We start from the raw sequence: 17,063 nt of genomic DNA, 5'->3' as shown, positions 1-17,063 counted from the left end.
CAAGGTCTGCAAAGCCCTGTGCTTATGTTATCTCATTTGATGCTCACAACAACCCTGTGTGTTAGGGACTTTTTTTTTTTTTGCTTTTTGGAGGGCAATTGGGGTTAACTGACTTGCCCAAGCTCATATGGCTAGCTTTTGTGTTAAGTGTCTGAAGCCGGATTTGAAATCAGACCCTCCTGACTCCAGGGCCGGTGCTTTATTCACAGTGCCACCCAGGGACTTTTCTTATCCCCATTTTACAGATGAGAAAGTGAGGCTGGAGAAGATCAAGAGATTTACTGCCTAAGGTCCAATCTGAACTCATGCATTCCTGACTCACAAGATCCAATGCTCTTACCCACCACCTACCTAGCTGCCGAAGTCTAGTATTAAGTAGACAAAGGAAAAATGGCATGTAAAGATAAGCATTTAACAGAAATCTTGTTGTATTTGGTTAAAAGATTCGTCCTTTAAAAAACAACACTATATTTTATATGCATAGTATTGGGGTCTAACAGGTAGCTAAGTAGGCCAGCTTTTCTCATTAGCCTACTACTCATCTTTTTTTTTTTTTTTGCTTTTTGGAGGGCAACTTGCCCAAGGTCACATGGCTAGTTTTTGTGTTAAGTGTCTGAGGTCGAATGTGAACTCAGACCCTCCTGACTGCAGGGTCGGTGCTCTATTCACTGTGCCACCTAGCTGCCCTACTACTCATCTTTCAAAACTCTTGGTTATCGGGGTGGCCAGGTAGCACAGCGAGTAAGAGCACCAGCTCCAGTGTTGGGACGACCTGGAGATCGAATCCTGGGCTCAGACACTCAACACCACACCCAGAAATCACTGGCTGTGTAACCTTGAGCAAGTTACTTAACCCCGATTGCTTAAAAAAAAAAAAGCTCTTGGTTATCAATATCCTGCTTCCCAAACAGAAAATATGAAAAAAGGGGGCAAGCTAGGTGGCACTAGAGCACCGGCCCTGCAGTCAGGAGGACCTGAGTTCAAATCCGGCCTCACACACTTAACACAAAAAACTAGCCATATGACCTTGGGCAAGTCACTTAACCCCAAATGCCCTCCAAAAAGCAAAGAAAAGGAAAAAAAAAAAAGAAAACATGAAAAAAAAAAGCAAAATATAATTAACTAGAAAGTCTTGATTATCAAGTAGCCACGAGACTATTTCCAAACATGGTGATTCCCTAAAACAAAGGGATTTTGAGGTTTCCATCCCTCTATCCATAGTGTATGTGTAGACATAAGATGATGCTTTAAGGGTATAGAACTTACACTGTGTAGAAAACTGTTGGAGGGGTGGGGAATGGAGACAACCATTATTTATGTCCTAGACACATACCAGAGCCTAATCCATTGGTTCCATGTCATTACCCATAGCAATCGTCTCTTTGGGCCTTTCGTATGGGTTCTATAGGCAGCTGTGCTGCATCAAACAGGGAAAGGAAAGACTTGAAGTGATTTGGTTTCTTCTTCCCATGTATCCTTTTACAGAACACTTAAGGATGGCCTTTGCATTTACTGAAGCTCATGAGAAAATATACCTGAGTCCTCCAGAGGAAGCGACCATTGTATAAATGTTATTGCAAAATGACAAAACAATGGAAACACAGAAATGGAATTTTAAAACAGCTGTCAGGTCAGCCTGAGAGTAAAAGAATAATAATAATATTTACTTATGAGAATGGTGATGCCAGTGGCAAGAGTAAAAAGGAGACTCTGGTAAACTCCTACAGAAATGGGATGAGCAATTGTTGTGTTGGTAAACACTAGCCATGTGACCTTGGGCAAGTCACTTAACCCCAATTGCCCTGCCCTCCCCCCTCCAAAAAGAAAAAAAAAGGAATTGGTAAAGAAATGGGGAAAGGTAGGTGTGGCCTCAAGGGACAAGCCCCACAACTGGTTTTTGTGGAGAGGATGGAATTCAACTTCTTTTCACATCCTCCAAATGGTTGATTACACACCCCTGGGACCACACCAAAAGACCTCTAAACTACACCGTGCTGTCTTCCATGTAATGAGACAGGTGAAATTTGTCTTTAACACACTTCTTCGTTTTTTCTTCCCTTTCTGCCTTCCTGAAATGCTCTTATTTTCCTACACTTCCCACTTTCCAAACTGTTGTCTTTGGTATTCTCAACTGTCAGAGCCCTGGACTTGGAGGCAGGAGACTCGGAAGCTAAATCTGTCTGTTGCTTGAAATCTGTGCCCGTGGACATGGTCACCTCTCCGAGCCGCTATTCTCTAATCTATAAAATATGGATAATGCTTTGTATGTGACCTATCTTACAAGGTCACAGTGAGGAAAGACCTTTATCACCCTTAAAGCATCATCAGAAAGGGAATTGTTATTATTGTCCATACGTTGGTATTGTTCAGTCATTTTCAGTCATGCACAATGCTTCATGACCCCATTTGGGGTTTTCTTGGCAAAGATACTGGAATACTTTGCCATTTCCTTCTCCGGTTTATTTTACAGATGAGGGAACTGAGGCAAACAGGGTGAAGTGACTTGCCCAGGGTAACACAGCTATTAAGTGTCTGAGATTTGAGTTGAATTCAAGACGAGTCTTCCTGACTCCAGGACCAGCACTATGTGTATGGCGCCACCTACCTGCCTCCTGTTGTCCATCAATCTTTTCTAAAGGAGATATAGTATGCTTCTAACACAGAATGCTTGGAGATGAGAGGTAGATATGTAACCTGAGATCTGCGCTCCCCTCATCTTTAAGGGGGACTACAATTTCCACCTCTGTCCATAAATGCACCACTAGTAGTCTTCCATGGGAGGAGAAGGAATCCCTTAAAAGATGGGATTAAGGGTCAGATTTAAAGGAAGCAGGCAGTATCAGACTTCCCTATGGAGAAAGAGTTTACCTAGGCACTGAGCACTGAGCCGAAGGGCACTCCAATTCAAGGGAAGAAATAGCTTGCCTAATGAGATCACCAAAAGCATGAGTTGCCCCAGATACCTATTTGGGGCAGGGGTGGGGAACATGTGGCCTCGAGGTCACATGTGGCCCTCTAGGTCCTCGAGTATAGCTCTTTAACTGAATCCAAACTTCACAAAGTAAATCCCCTTTAAAAAAAGGATTTGTTCTGTAAAACTTGAACTCAGTCAAAAGGCCATACCTGAGGACCTAGAAAGCCACATATGGCCCCAAGGTTGCAGGTTCCCCACCCCTGCCTAGCTACATAGGTCTCCATTCTCTGCATGGGGATTCCTTCTTCCCCCTCCCCCATACTGGTGGTATGATTATTTGTAAGAGAACATGCTCCTGTATGTACAGAAGAAATCTGTTTGGTCATGTATGCTATTGAAATATCTTTTGCTTTGAACTATTATGTTCTCTGGTTGGCTGATAAAAGAAACACATCAGTGTGGGCTTGTGAAGCATGGCTGTTAGTATACAAAGGGAAACACAGAAAATTAAGACCATGTGTTAGCGTGACTGCAGGTACTGTAACAGCTTGGTGGAAATGGTGCCGCTAAACAATCTGTGGCTGCTAATTTGTGCCATCGATTCCGTCACTAGAGAGGGAGAATGGAGGCTCGGTGTCTGCTATGGTCTTGGGATCATAGTTCCATTTGATTCACAGTGGTATGACATGCATACTCTGTCCAATCTTGAGTCTATCTGCAACCATGATAGGCAGTAAAGAGAATAAAGGCATTGACTGTGTTCAAATAAGGCCACAAAAGTTCATGCAATAGATTTAAAGCCTAACCTTATGAATATATTTTTACTGGTTCCACTCATTCTGTATCTCTTGCCCCTTCCCAAATCCTCTTCTTATTTAAACAATAAAACACTCCTCTGCTTTAAACTCTCCCCTTGGCTCCTTCGCTTTTCCTCCTGACCTGAATACCTAACTCTATTTTCCCCATCTTTCTCATTCTCCTCCAGGGAATGACTAGACTAAGGTAGATGGGAGGAGAACATTTTTCCCTCCTGTGAACCATCACCATATTCATACCTAAAATACAGAACACACCAAAATTTTCAGTATGGCAGGACAGACCATGTGGCCTAAAAGGACGTCATAAATGTTTCTCTAATGTCAGAAACATGGTATTGAACTAGCTTCATTTGCATGGCAGTACAGACGTGCTTGAAGTTATAGCCTGCCTGTCTCCTCTTGCTTGGAGGTGAAATACTAACTGTGAATTGAATACAGATGTCATTGCTGTAGACTGCTCATCACACTGGGGGTTCTTTGGTTTGCCTGTTTGTTTAAACGGCAAGGTTTTCTTTGCCCTATCTGCCCCTTCTCTTTATCTCCAGTTCCCCAGCATCTCTGGGGCAGGGACTTCTGATCTTGGCAGGCCTGGACCACCTTCAGCTGTCTTTCATCTAGAAGGTCTGTTTGAACCTCTCTGGAGTGAAAGCATATGGTAAGACTAAAAAAGAAAAAGACAAAGAGGTTTAAAAAAAATTTGAATGTGCAAGTGCCAACACAGAACTAAACACAAGCTGGCATCTATAGATTCCAAACAGCTCTCAATACCAGATCAAGTCATAAATTAAACCCCAGACAGTCTGCCAAATCTGGGGTTCTTTAGAAAACCCAAAACAGGATTTTGTGGCTCACTGGGAGCATTAGATCCCGCTGACACACAGAAATTGCCTGAGGTAATCAGTGAAGTATAGTAGCAAATATGGAATCTTTGGGATGACCATGAATTTTCATGTTGCCAGGAAAAAAAAAAAGGCAAACAGCATGAATCAGAATTAGGTAGGTTCAGGGTGATAGTCCCACTTATTTAGCTGGCTCCAAGAAGGACCTTTGTATAACATACTTGACCACTCCTTTTCCCCTTCCCTTTTAAAATATATTCAGCCTAGATGGAATACCTTCTGAAAGTCAGCATAGCAGGAACCTCAAATAAACCAAGTATTGAACTTTCTGGGTTGGAAAAGGAATGAAAAAAGAATATAAGAATAGATACTTTGGGAACTGTTATTTAAAAATCTCTGCTGAAAGACAGGTCCAGTTTTTTTTTTCCTCTAAAAGCTGCTACGGTAGGCCTTGTTCACTGGGGCTAAATGGAACTGCTTTATCAGCTGAGGCTTCTGTCACCCTGATGAGACATTACTGAATTCAGTCAAGCCTGGTTGCATTGTTTTCCCTTTTTTTCTTAGTTATTCTTTCATCAGAAATTTCAAACTGCAGGAATCTGAATGAATAGTGCTTATGGGTCACAGAGAAACAGTCTCAACAATTTCACAAAGATTACTGCAATTTAAAGCCTGAAAAATCTTCAGCATCTGGAGACAAATCATACTGGCCCTAACAATTCTGCACAGTTGAAGCAATGATAAACTAAGCAGCTTAGGGTTTCATAAGGATTGGTTTTAGATTTGGGGGGAGGGAGTTCTAGGGGAAGCAATTGTTTTAAAATATCTGCCAAAAAGTTTGCTGAAGATACAGCTATAATTTTTTTAATGGTTTGGGTTAAAGCTACCATGGGGGCAGCTGGGTGGTACAGTGGGCAAAGTCCCAGCCCTGGAGTTGGAGGACCTGAGTTCAAATTTTGCCTTAGACACTTATGTATAACCCTGGGGAAGTCACTTAATCCTGTTTGCCTCAGTGTCCTCACCTATAAAATAAACTGGAGAAAGAAATGGCAAACTACTCCAGTATCTTTACCAAGAAAACCCCAAAGAGGGATACAAAAAGTCAGACACAGTTAATCAACAAAACACAACAAAAAAGCTAACATGATATTTTCAATTTTAGCAATTATCCCTAAAAACTTCTCCTCTGGCAACAGACACTTGCCTACCCATGCTCTTTAAGGGAGAAAATGAGCTTTGCAAGCTCAGGTCACAGCATTTTCATAAGGCATCACTTGGGTTTCTTCCATTGATACAACATTCAGAGCTCCACTTTCAGTACCCTAGAAGAACCCCTCAATAGTACAGTGCTTGAGCTATGGTATCAAAAATAAAGTTTGCTATTATGCAGATAAAGATGGTCATTATACATTTAACAGGCAGGGCTCTCAGCCTCCTTTTTTTAATCCCTCAAGTTAAACATTTAAATTTTTATTTGAAGTTAATATTAAGGCAATTTAACATACCTAAACATGGTCTCATAACTGAAAAACTTGGATACAAACCTAAAGCATCACTCAGTTAAAATACTGAAGAATGTTGACATGCAGTCAACTTTATATTGCTTGGTTCCTTTTTTCCTTTTCATTTAAGGCTTATCCAGGTCCTACCCTGTTAAGTTGCCTTGGCCAAGCCTAAGAAATTTTCTGCATGGAATCTGCTGATATGTTTATACTGACCTACAGTCCTAACCATCTTCTTCCCTTTTCACTATACATGTTTCTATTAATTTATTTTTTCATTAATCCATTCAATCAAATATTGAGCCCCTAACTCTATATATACTGAACATCTTTCAAGCAAAGGCCACATACTGAATATGTTGAAAAGGATTCTTACTCAGATATGGTTTCGACTTAGATGGCCTCTAAATACCCTTCTAACTTGTAAACTCCATAATTTTGTAACATTATGATAAGACTTGAAGGATGGGTATAATTTTGACTGGTAGGTAGAGAAGATAAAGGAAAACATACTAGATAAAGGAAGTACTTAAGGTGAGTGGACTAGTTCAGCTGAAACAGTGCTGAAAAGTGACAAAAGCTAAGTTAGGAAAGGTAGGCTTGGGGTTTTTTTTGTCTCTATTTTTTCTAACCACATCCGATCAGTCACTAGGTCATGTGATTTTCTTTTTCCTTTGAAATATCTCATCCATTCTTTTTTTCCCTATTCTTGTACATGTTTCATCCTCAGAATAGTTTACAAAGGCTTACAGAGAGAGACTCATAGAATTTTAGAGTCAAAAATAACCTTAGTGATCATCTGATCCAACCTCATCATTATTATAGAATCTCAGAATTAGAAAAGATCAGAAAGGTTATCCAGTCCAAGTTTTTTCCCAATATTATGCAAATAAAGGAAAGAGGAGGCTTAGCTAGACAAAAGTTCATGTGAAAAATACCTAGGGGTATTTTCCAATAGACAGCAAGTTGTCTGTGAGTCAACAGTATAACATAAGAGCCAAAAAAAAGATAACGTGACCTAAGTATACATTAATAGAAGCCTGGTACCCAAAACAAGAAATGTCCTTCTGGATCCTACTGTACTCAGACCTGATCAGACCAGTTGGAATATTATAGACAGTTCTGGACATCGTGTCCTAGGAAGCACAGTAATAAGATGAAGTATTTCGAAGAGGTAAATAAACCAAGAGGATGAGAGACCTGGAAATCATATAATTTAGCTGAAGGAACTACAGTCTGGAGAATAGAAGGCTTAAAGGAAGATATTTAGCTGCCCTCTAGTATTTCAATATGGTTTAAGAAAAATTATTGCATTAGTGCAAAACATTGTGTTAATGCCTAGGAAAGAAACTTTTGATAGAGACACAGTCCCTGGCCTCATGGAGTCTATGTTCTATTAGGGGGGCAAGACTCCAAAAGGAATAATGTGTAACAAGTATCTGATTCGTGGGCATACCCCATCAGCTTGCTCAGCTGATCAACTGCCTGTAATGGGAATGGGAATTTGAAGATCTTCCCTAATTTGAAAACAAACTCTGCCCCCTAATAGGCTGAATATAGTCACATGTAGCCTGTGGTGGGAGGAGTTTGATGAAGGGTGGAGCAGAGCCCACAGGTACCTAGGAGTCAGAGCCAGAGAGATGGTGGGAGAGAGAGGTGCTCAGGCAAGGAGATAGAGAGGTTTGGAGAGTAAATATTGATCTTATATTGGTTTGTGGGAAGGTAGAAGATGCTGTGGCTCTCTGTTTTGTCATGGCTTATTAATTTCTTTGCTACTATGATGGCATCAGCTTATTGGTTTGGGGATTTGGTTTTCTGGTGTCTCAATAAATGCTTTGCCTCTGTCCTCTATATGGAGTTTTTGTTATATTTTGTGATGGAGTGCCATGCAGGAATATTTATAGTCACAGTGGGTATATTTATCATGATCGTGGGTGCTGTAAATATTGCATTGGCGCTACACTTCCCCACATGGAGAACCTGGGAAGCTTGTTGTTCTGAAAATCATGACGACATGTGCGGAAAGTTCTTTAGAGAGACTGTGGAGGGTATATGGACATTCTTTAATGGGTTCTATCTGGCCAACCATATGGTTAGGAGGACCCATTTTTGACTGGTTATAGGAGCCATAACTATCTGGGACTTTGAGAGGACCCACTCATTTCATCTACTTCCTCTCTCCCCACTCCCAGCACAGTGCCCAGGAAGAGACCATGAGGGCCTTTTTGCCCTCTAAGGCCATATGGCCCCCAAGGAATTAACATGGGTCCTTGGCTTTTTCCTGTGTTCTTTTTCTGTTCTAGGTGAAATGATTGGAACCTCATAATCCAGTGAATTCAAAAGGTCATCATGAGGGTGGTTTGGTCAAAAATTAGACAGCATGATATGTTTAGGTACATTAACAAGCTTCAGAACAAAGCTGCCTGGGAAGGCCCAGGTAGGAAGGTCATTACCAACCAGGAGAATCAGGGATGACTTTATGGAGGAGGTGGAATTTTGAGTCTGGTTTTAATTTAAAGAATGGCTAAGAATTTGGCAGGTGAAGGGAAGAATGGGAAGAGCTTTTGACAAGATGGCCTAATAGTCAGGAAAGAGAGCAAAGGGGAGAAGAAAATAGAGAGGACAGGAAAGAGAAAAAGAGACCTCCATAGGAAAAATCTTATAGAAAAAATAACAGAAAGACTGAAGAAATGAGCAAGAGTGGGCAAGAGAGGCCCCAATATGATACTACAGGGTAAAAATAAAACTGGAAAGCATGTCTAAAAGGAAAGAGAACTAAAGCAATGGTAATTACACCTCTGGAAGACTGGACATACCTAAATAAATTCTATCATATTTTAGAATAATAAGAGAGATAAAGGCTGATGTAGCACCAATTTTTTGTCTTGTCCTTAATAAAGATTTCAAGGATGTTGATTAACTCCTGGTATGCTGGATGGCATTCTAAGGATTCTAAAAGGAAGGCAATTCAAGAGGAATGATGGAAATATATCAAGAACAAGATTCTGATGATGCAAATATAAATTATTTCAATGATGAAGAAATGTGAGAGAATGCATAGGGAGAACATCAGCCAACTCAGATTTTAGAAAGAAAAAAAAGATTTTAAAGTATGGAAGTTGAAATGGGTAACTGAGAATAATTGCACAGAGTGGCATAAGCCTATGCAACAGGGTCAGGAAAGCTAAAAATGTAGAATAAGGCAAAGTTTACCCCAAAAATGCCAAGGTAAGCAAAGATTTTATTATTGCCACTGATGTGGTAGTGGTTGTGTTATGTTGGAAACAAGATAAGAAGCATATTATGCCATGTTATAAGGTAATACAGAAATGTGTTTTGCATGACTTCACATTACTGATATATTGCTTGTCTTCTCAATGGGTGGGGGAGGGTTGAAGGTAGGAAGATGAATGTTAAAATAAAGTATACCAAATTTAAAATTTTTTTAATGACAAGAAGCAAGGAAAGGATAAAAACACCATTAAGAGAGGGTAGAAAGCCAACAGAAGGCAGAGAGAATATAGAACAACTCCACTATTTTACTTCTGTTTTTTCTACCAAGGAAAATTAAGTTCAGAAGGGGAAGGATAGGGGAAAAAGTCGTTAACAAAGTACAACAGGGACTGCCCTGGCAATTGACTGGCATTCTGGAATTTGTAGTTGAAAGGGATAAGAATTCTTGCAGGCCCTGAGTGAGATTTAGACCAACACAATCTTTGAACCTGGGACTCAGGCTTAAGTCATTCTTGGGAATTGCATAAAGTGAGCACAGCAGTAAATGGAAAAGAGGTGTCCCCATCTCCCCACCTCCTCCCCACCAGGGAATTAATGAGTGTAGCTGGAGAGACACTGTAATGAGGGATTATGGGCAATCTCAGAGAAAGAGATTGAGAGGAGAGCCAATCTGTAACTGAGAGGACAAATGACAGTGAGACATCAGAACCTCAGAAGCATCTTGAAGCAATGAACTAGGACTGACCACTGCTAGTTGTAATCTCCTCTTTTAAGAACTTAAGTTCCAAAGGGTCTATTCTTTCCTAAATGTTCCTTCTCTGTGCTTGTCTGAGAATAGGTACTGTTATGAACTCCCTTTTTGTTTCTTTTTAAGCTATTCCTTTTACCTTGATTTTTCCTTCATATTAAAAAAAAAAATCCATGGTTGGTTACAAAGGCTTTTACTTAATGTTTATATACAAACTTAATCTGTGCCCCCCACCAAAAAAAAAAAACTGAGAAAGCCATTGGCTAGATAGAAATATGCAAAATTTAAGTGAAAGTAATGAAATAAATCTGACCCAGTGTTAGAAATTTTCCTAACTTTGGGCTCTGAGGAATTATGATTTTATTAATAACTTTTCAACTTATATATAAACACCATAAAATGACAGAGAAAGGAGCCACACAGACCTGATGATTATTATATTACCTATAGGCTAAAAGTGAATTAAGTGCTATGTTAAATAGGATGTTTGATTAAATCTCCAGTGAGATGAGGGAGTAAAGAAGCAAGTAGGAGAGGGCAGTGAGCAAAGGGAAGGACATACCTTGAACCTGCCCCATGGCAGGAGGTAGGCAAGGCCTAGGAGATTTCAGCTCAACTCCTTTCCAGAATTGGAGAAGGAAGTAGAAAGAAGCAGGTACTTCCTGGCCAGCCCACCCTTCTTGGCACACCTGCAGTCATGCACAAGGGAACTGAAACTCATGTATGTAAAAGTATGATGAGAGGTCTAGCTGTCCTCAATGAGTTCAATTCTCCAGGCCCAGAGGAACACAATCTCAAGATACTAAAATTAATTCATAATATGATTAATGAACCACTGTCATCACTCATTAAGGAAACATGGAAAATAGCACGAAAGGACTAGACACAGAAATGTCCCTATTTTTAAAAAGGAAGTGAATTCTTTAAATTATACGCAAGTCTGATATCCATTTCTCAAAAAAAAAGTTAGAAGATTATAAAAAAGGAGTGGTTGTGGAAAAGAAAGGATATTAACTATGAACCAATACAAGTTCATTGAAAATAAGTCTGGCCAGGCTAACCTCATTTCCTCACCAGTTACTGAATTAATACTACTATTGGAATGAGGGTACTTTGTATTAGTTTAAAGAGTTTTAAGATAAGGAGATGATCAGTTTCTCCTACTCACTAAAATTCCTACATTTGGTGACAAATGCCTCCCCAAATATGGTCAACAAATGTCCACCCTAGATGAGGAAAAAAAAGAAAATCCCCCACCTAAGACATGTCTAAGAGATTAAAAGATATTCTTAATAAGAAACTGGAAATTCGATGAGGGTGCTGCAGTCCTCCAAGTCTGTGTCCAGATTGGGATGGTGATGTGGGAGTTCCTCCAAATAGCTTCCCATGTGGATGAGAAAGTGCCATTTTTGACAAGTTAGAGATGCAGGGGAGCATTCTAAGATGGCAATTTGTAGGGATCAAGGTGTATTCTGTATTACCTGTGCTTTCAGATCTTTGACATCTCTGAAAACAATAATTAGTTGAGTGGGATGAGAGTATGAGACCTATGAAGTTATAATTAGGGAAACTTCAGCTGGTTTCAAAGGTGAAAGCTATAAGTCATTTAAGATAAATAGGTGTACAGGATGATTGCCAATTGATTTGAATAGGTTTTTTTCTAGTCAATTATGCCTCAAATTATCTAGTAATGACAGAATGTCTTTGTGTTGCTCTTTCAAAAGGGAACCAAAAGTGCTCATAATGCCCCTGCCCCATTCTTCACATGAATGTTAACTCAAATGCTATCGCACTGTGGAGGGAAATAAAATACACAGTCACACATATTTTTTCCACACACATAAAAAGAATGTGATAGGATCAATAGCTGCCAGGGTTCCCCCTATGCTATATAAATGCTTATCCATCTTTCTTCCTCACCAAAGAAGAAAGATGCATTCTCCAAGACTTGATGGGTCCAGGGGGCTGAAGCTCAAGTCTAGTTTTGTAGAAGTATTTCCCTGGTATCTTCACATCCTACTAATTTGGCTTCCTAATACAGCACCCGGAGTCAGGGCCTTTTCAGACCCTTTCCCAAAGTATTGTGAGTCACCATATATTCTGATGTTCTGGGAGAGGCTACACGCCCTCTATTCAACCACATTGATAACACTCTTAATCTCTAATCAAATGGGTTATGGAGGGTGTTCACCACAGTCCTTTTAAGTTTGCCATATGGAGCCTAAATGGAAGAAACATTCCCTACAGTTGGTAAAGTTCTCCAGATGTTCCTATTTTGATGACACTGCACGAATTTCACTAAGCCCCAAAATACTACAAGGACTAGCCAGGGAGGTCTATAGCTACTCAAAAGAAATTATCCTAACAGTCTACACATGATCACATCAGTTGCATCAATAAATCAGTCAGTATGCATTTATAAAGTGCTAATTCTTGTGCTAGGCACAGCAATTAAAAGACCAAAAAAAAAAAAAAAAAGAAACAATCCCTGATGTTGAGAAGCTTATGTTCTATTGGGGGAGACAATATACACATATCTAACTACATAGTGAATAAATATACATAGAATACAGTTAGAGATAAAGAATGTCTTTCACTCCAGCTATAACATGCAGATGGATAGGCAATCCATTAATTAGTCCATTAGCATCAAATGCATCATGAACGGATAATACAAATGGACCAGTGAGCTTAGCCAAGAATTGAACAGGAAAAAATTGGGCTGCACTTCGAATATCAGGCAGCTCCCTGACACAAATCTCCATCTTTTTAACTCTAATATTCTCCCATGAATGCTATATGGCTATGAATCATGAAAGAATAGTCACAGAAGACTTAAAATTGCAAGTAACCCAAAGGATAATAGAAAGACATGCATGGCAAGTATAAATAAGCGATGTTAACAGCCTGCAACAGAAGCATAGTAGTGTCAACCGTTTATACTTTAATTTCCCAATTAAAATGTAATTAGTAATTGATGGGGTGCTTGGGTGCCTGTGCTTGCACCCCAGTTTGTAAAATCACATCTTTCCCTAGCCTCAAATCTCCCCAGCCTCAGAGTATTATCTCTGCCCCTTCTCCCCTGACAGTACTCTTGTCTAGCAACCATTCATGATCAAGCCTCAGACAAATGTTTATCTCCCCTTGGTACAATAACAAGCTGCACCTATGAATCCTTCACTGGACTATCTATAAGTAACTCCCTAGCTCATTATATACATCCTAACAAGCTGCACCTATAGAATTTAGTAGCTGATCCAGCTGTGTACCAGTGTATATATCCTCCACTCAGTCATATGTATGTATACTCCTTAGCTCATTTTATACATCCTGAATCCCTCCTTAGCTTGGGATATACTAACCTCCCAACATCCATCTTGTCAAACATGACATTGAAGGGTAGCAGCTTGGTCAGCCCTGACTGCTACCTGACTTAGTGACAGTTCAAGCCTAAAACCACACTTCCATGCAGCCCCCCTTGGGCTATTTCCCAGTGAACTCTGGGCAATATGGCTCCAGAGTAGATAATAAAAGTACAAGTTCCTTTAAGAACTGACCACTCCTTAACTCCTCCCTAATCCCACCCTGACTCACCTACTTAGCATATTTGGCACAGGTTTTACTATAGAATATCCTATAAAAACTAACTGTATACTTCTGAGGTTGCAGGTTCCCTAAGAACTCTTGCCTGCTGCATAGTGTAACAATAAATCTTTGCCACCTTGACTTAGAGAATGCTTGAGTCCATAAATTCATTCCAGACTGCTTTCCAGGGACTGGTTATTGGGGTTCCTGGACTCCCTGAACTCCTTAACCCCTATCAGTAATTTAACAAAATAAATTAAAATACAAAATAGATCATATTATATTCTTAAACTAAATAGGCATCTATAGAAGTCCTTACCTATGGATTAGTAGTGCCCTGCCCACCTTTTTATTTGAGTTTGATGCCACTGAACTATAGCATATTACCAATAATCAATTATACACTAGAACTAGCCTAAAAATATTATCAATGAATCATATAATCAGAAAAAAGCAGTAGGTCTATCTTGTACCATGAGCCAGAGATAAGAAATAGTCTAAACGCTGCCCTGGTATTCATGAAATATTAAAAGGCCTGTAATGCACAAGTTCTTCTTAATGTAGGGTCTGTGAACTTTTAAAAATATCTATATATTTTTATAACTATATTTCAATATAATTGGGTAAGATATCACATAAAGGGGAGACTCTGAAAGGCAGGAAGAGGGAGTCAAGGCTGCTGGTAAGGAGGTAAAGTCCAGAGAGTAAAGAATTGAGCCACAAGTAAAGTAAGCATGCTTTCTGCCCCCCCCCCCTCATGCAAATGCAAAAATGGCTTCTACACATTCATTATTCAATGTCAACATTTTATCAATAGCTTGGATAGATACAAAGACTGAACTCATCAAATCTGTAGATGAGAAGATGTGGAAGAAAAAGTTAGTAAAATGAAATAACAAAATAAGGATTCAAAAATGGTTTGAGGCACTGGGGCAAGGAGATAAAACTAACAAGATGAAATTTTAAAAAGACAGCTCTGGCAAACAAGTTGAAAAAAATCATCTGGCTGCACAGGACGAAGGAACTGAGATGGCTAAACAAAAGGCTCATATTTTTAAAAAGACTTGGGGAATGGTGATGATAGTAAAGAGTTCCAAGGATAGAAAAACCCTTCACTCTGTTCAAGAATCAGCTCAAAACCCCAGCTCTAAGAAAACTTAACTCCCCCAAGTAGTAGTGCTCCCCCACCCCCACACCATCTCTTTAAATGTTTTGGGTTTTTTTGGGGGGGGGTGGGGAGGGGTTTCTGGCCTATACTCATTTATCTACAAGTACATTGCAAAACCCCCCACATACAGACCTATTTAAGGATGGAAATTTTAGCCTCTTGTCTTTTGTGTGGTAGTACCTAGCACATAATTGACCTTTAATGTTTATTGACTGATTGACACAGGATCCAAGACACAACATCTGACCAACAAAACAAGAGAGAAGTCAGTAAGAAGAGGCTGAAATGGATGAGTGTTTGGAGATTTTTGGAAGTCTACAAAGCAAGACTTCTATAGAATATAGTGTGTTTGTATACAATTCTCCTACCAGGCTGTAAAATTTATAAGGGCCTTCTCCAAACTTTGTTAGGTCTTCCAGAACCTAGAACAGTGATCTAAACAACACATAACCAGTCACTTAATGGAGGCTTGTTCAACTGAAATAAATTGAAACTGTTTATACCAAAAAATAGCAGAGACCTCTCTAATCATGGACTCTTTATATACCTGTACAAAGTAACCCAGAAGAAATAAGCAGTGAAGTTAAAAAAAAAAAAACTCTCCTAAAAATCAGAATTATCTGGAAATTGAAACAAATGCCACAGGAAGTAACATTCATTTTGGTCTTCGGGTAAATGCTGGGGATACCTTTTTTTTTTTTTGGTTAAACAATCAGTGAATGTCCTTTGGATTAAACCAGATGAACTCTGAGGCCCCTGCCAATCTTAGGATTCAGAGATGGTATAGTTAAAAAAAAAAAAAAAGAAGAGAGAAAAAGAAACCACCACTAAACATGGCAGTCTTGGACTTTATCGATGTAAGTAAATAGTGTTCAGAACACAGAAGGAGGAAGGTAATAAGCCCACTTCACTCTGGCTCTCAAAGCAACACTGAAGGACCCTTCTGACTCTCAGGGCTCCACAGTAACAAACTGGATTACTCTGTAAGAGCTCTCTGGGGGCCCCTTTCCCCTCCTTCTGCCCCATCACACCACTCCTAGGCCCCCAGACACCCCCAACTTCAGGAAACCCTGACACATAAGGTGTGGGAATCTCCTAGTCCAGGCTCAGCCCCTGAAAACTGGTCTTCTCTCCTTCCTGCCCTTCTCCCTTTTCCCTTCTCTTTTCTTTCTTTCCTCTTAAGCTTTTCTCCTCCCATTCTCTTCTCCTTTCTTTCCTTTCCATTCTCTTCTTTCCTCCTTTTCTTTGCCCCTTTCTTCTCTCCTTTCTCTCCTCTTTCCCTTCCTTTTTTCTTCTCTTTTACTTCTCTCCTTCCCCCTTTTTAATCCCTTCCTTTCTTTCTTTCTCTCCTTCCCCCTCTTTCTTCGCACCTCTTAGAAACGGCCCCTCCCCCACCTCACTAAAGCGTTCCATCACAAACGAGAACGCTAACAATGGAGCCTCGTTCTGGGTTCTCGGGCTGGGAGTGGGGGGGCAAGGGGGCGGAGCCTCGCGCTCATCCTCACAGAGCTGTAGGGAAGGGGAAGGGGGCGGGGAGAGAAAAGCCGAACTCGCCACCGGAAGTGGGCTCCTCCCTAACGCCAAGGGCAGGAAGTGGGCGTTGCCTGGGAGCTGAGGTGCGGCTACCACAACTGAGAGCTGGCAGTGCGGCTGGGCTCTGAGGTAGGTTCCGGTCGTGCGCCGGGAGCGGTCTCCCGTTCAGCCCTCTTTCCCTTGACAGGAATTCCCCTTCTCGGCTCACAGAGACGCTCCTCTCGAGTGGCCCTGGCCCTGCCCAGCCCCGGTTTCCTTTTCCAAAGCCTACCTCCATGTGGCTCGTTCTGGCGCGCCTCTCTTCTCTCTCCCGCCTTTTTTTCGACGCCGCCGCTACCACAGGAGGCCACGGCGGCTGCGCGTTCAGCCCGGGCTGCCCGTCCTCGCCCCGGCGTCTTCCCGACTTTACCCTTTCTCGCCTCGCCCGCGTGGACGCCCGCCTCCGTTCGTCGGTCCGAAGGGCTCAGCCCCTCCTGCACCTTTTTTCAATTATTTCTTTTTCTTTTTTTTTTTTTTTAAGGGAAGCAACCTCCGAGGGGCCGCGGCCGCGGCCGCCGAGACCCCCGGGCCTAAGTGGAGCTAGCCCACCTTGTCCTCCCCCAGGCAGCCCTCAGCCTTTCTCTCGCTCCCACATTTTAATTTTTATATTTATTATATACATATATACATATATATACACACACATATATATATTTATATATATATATATATATATATATATA

General features: G+C 40.7%; 1 protein-coding gene across 1 annotated transcript in view; it reads left to right on the top strand.

Moving 5' to 3' along the window:
- The first annotated feature begins 16,341 nt into the window (after positions 1-16,341).
- GTSF1 (gametocyte specific factor 1) overlaps positions 16,342-17,063 on the top strand; it is a 15,177-nt gene continuing 14,455 nt past the window's right edge. Inside the window, exon 1 of the mRNA XM_069101301.1 lies at positions 16,342-16,470. The gene's annotated coding sequence lies outside the window, so the exon portion shown is untranslated. The remainder of the gene's footprint in view (positions 16,471-17,063) is intronic.

Source organism: Petaurus breviceps, unplaced genomic scaffold (assembly GCF_028583685.1).
Source record: "Petaurus breviceps papuanus isolate PSGF00001 unplaced genomic scaffold, PetGlider_PUasm1.0 454, whole genome shotgun sequence".
In the NCBI taxonomy this organism is placed as follows: Eukaryota; Metazoa; Chordata; class Mammalia; order Diprotodontia; family Petauridae; genus Petaurus; species Petaurus breviceps.
This window is presented reverse-complemented; position numbering and strand designations above follow the sequence as displayed.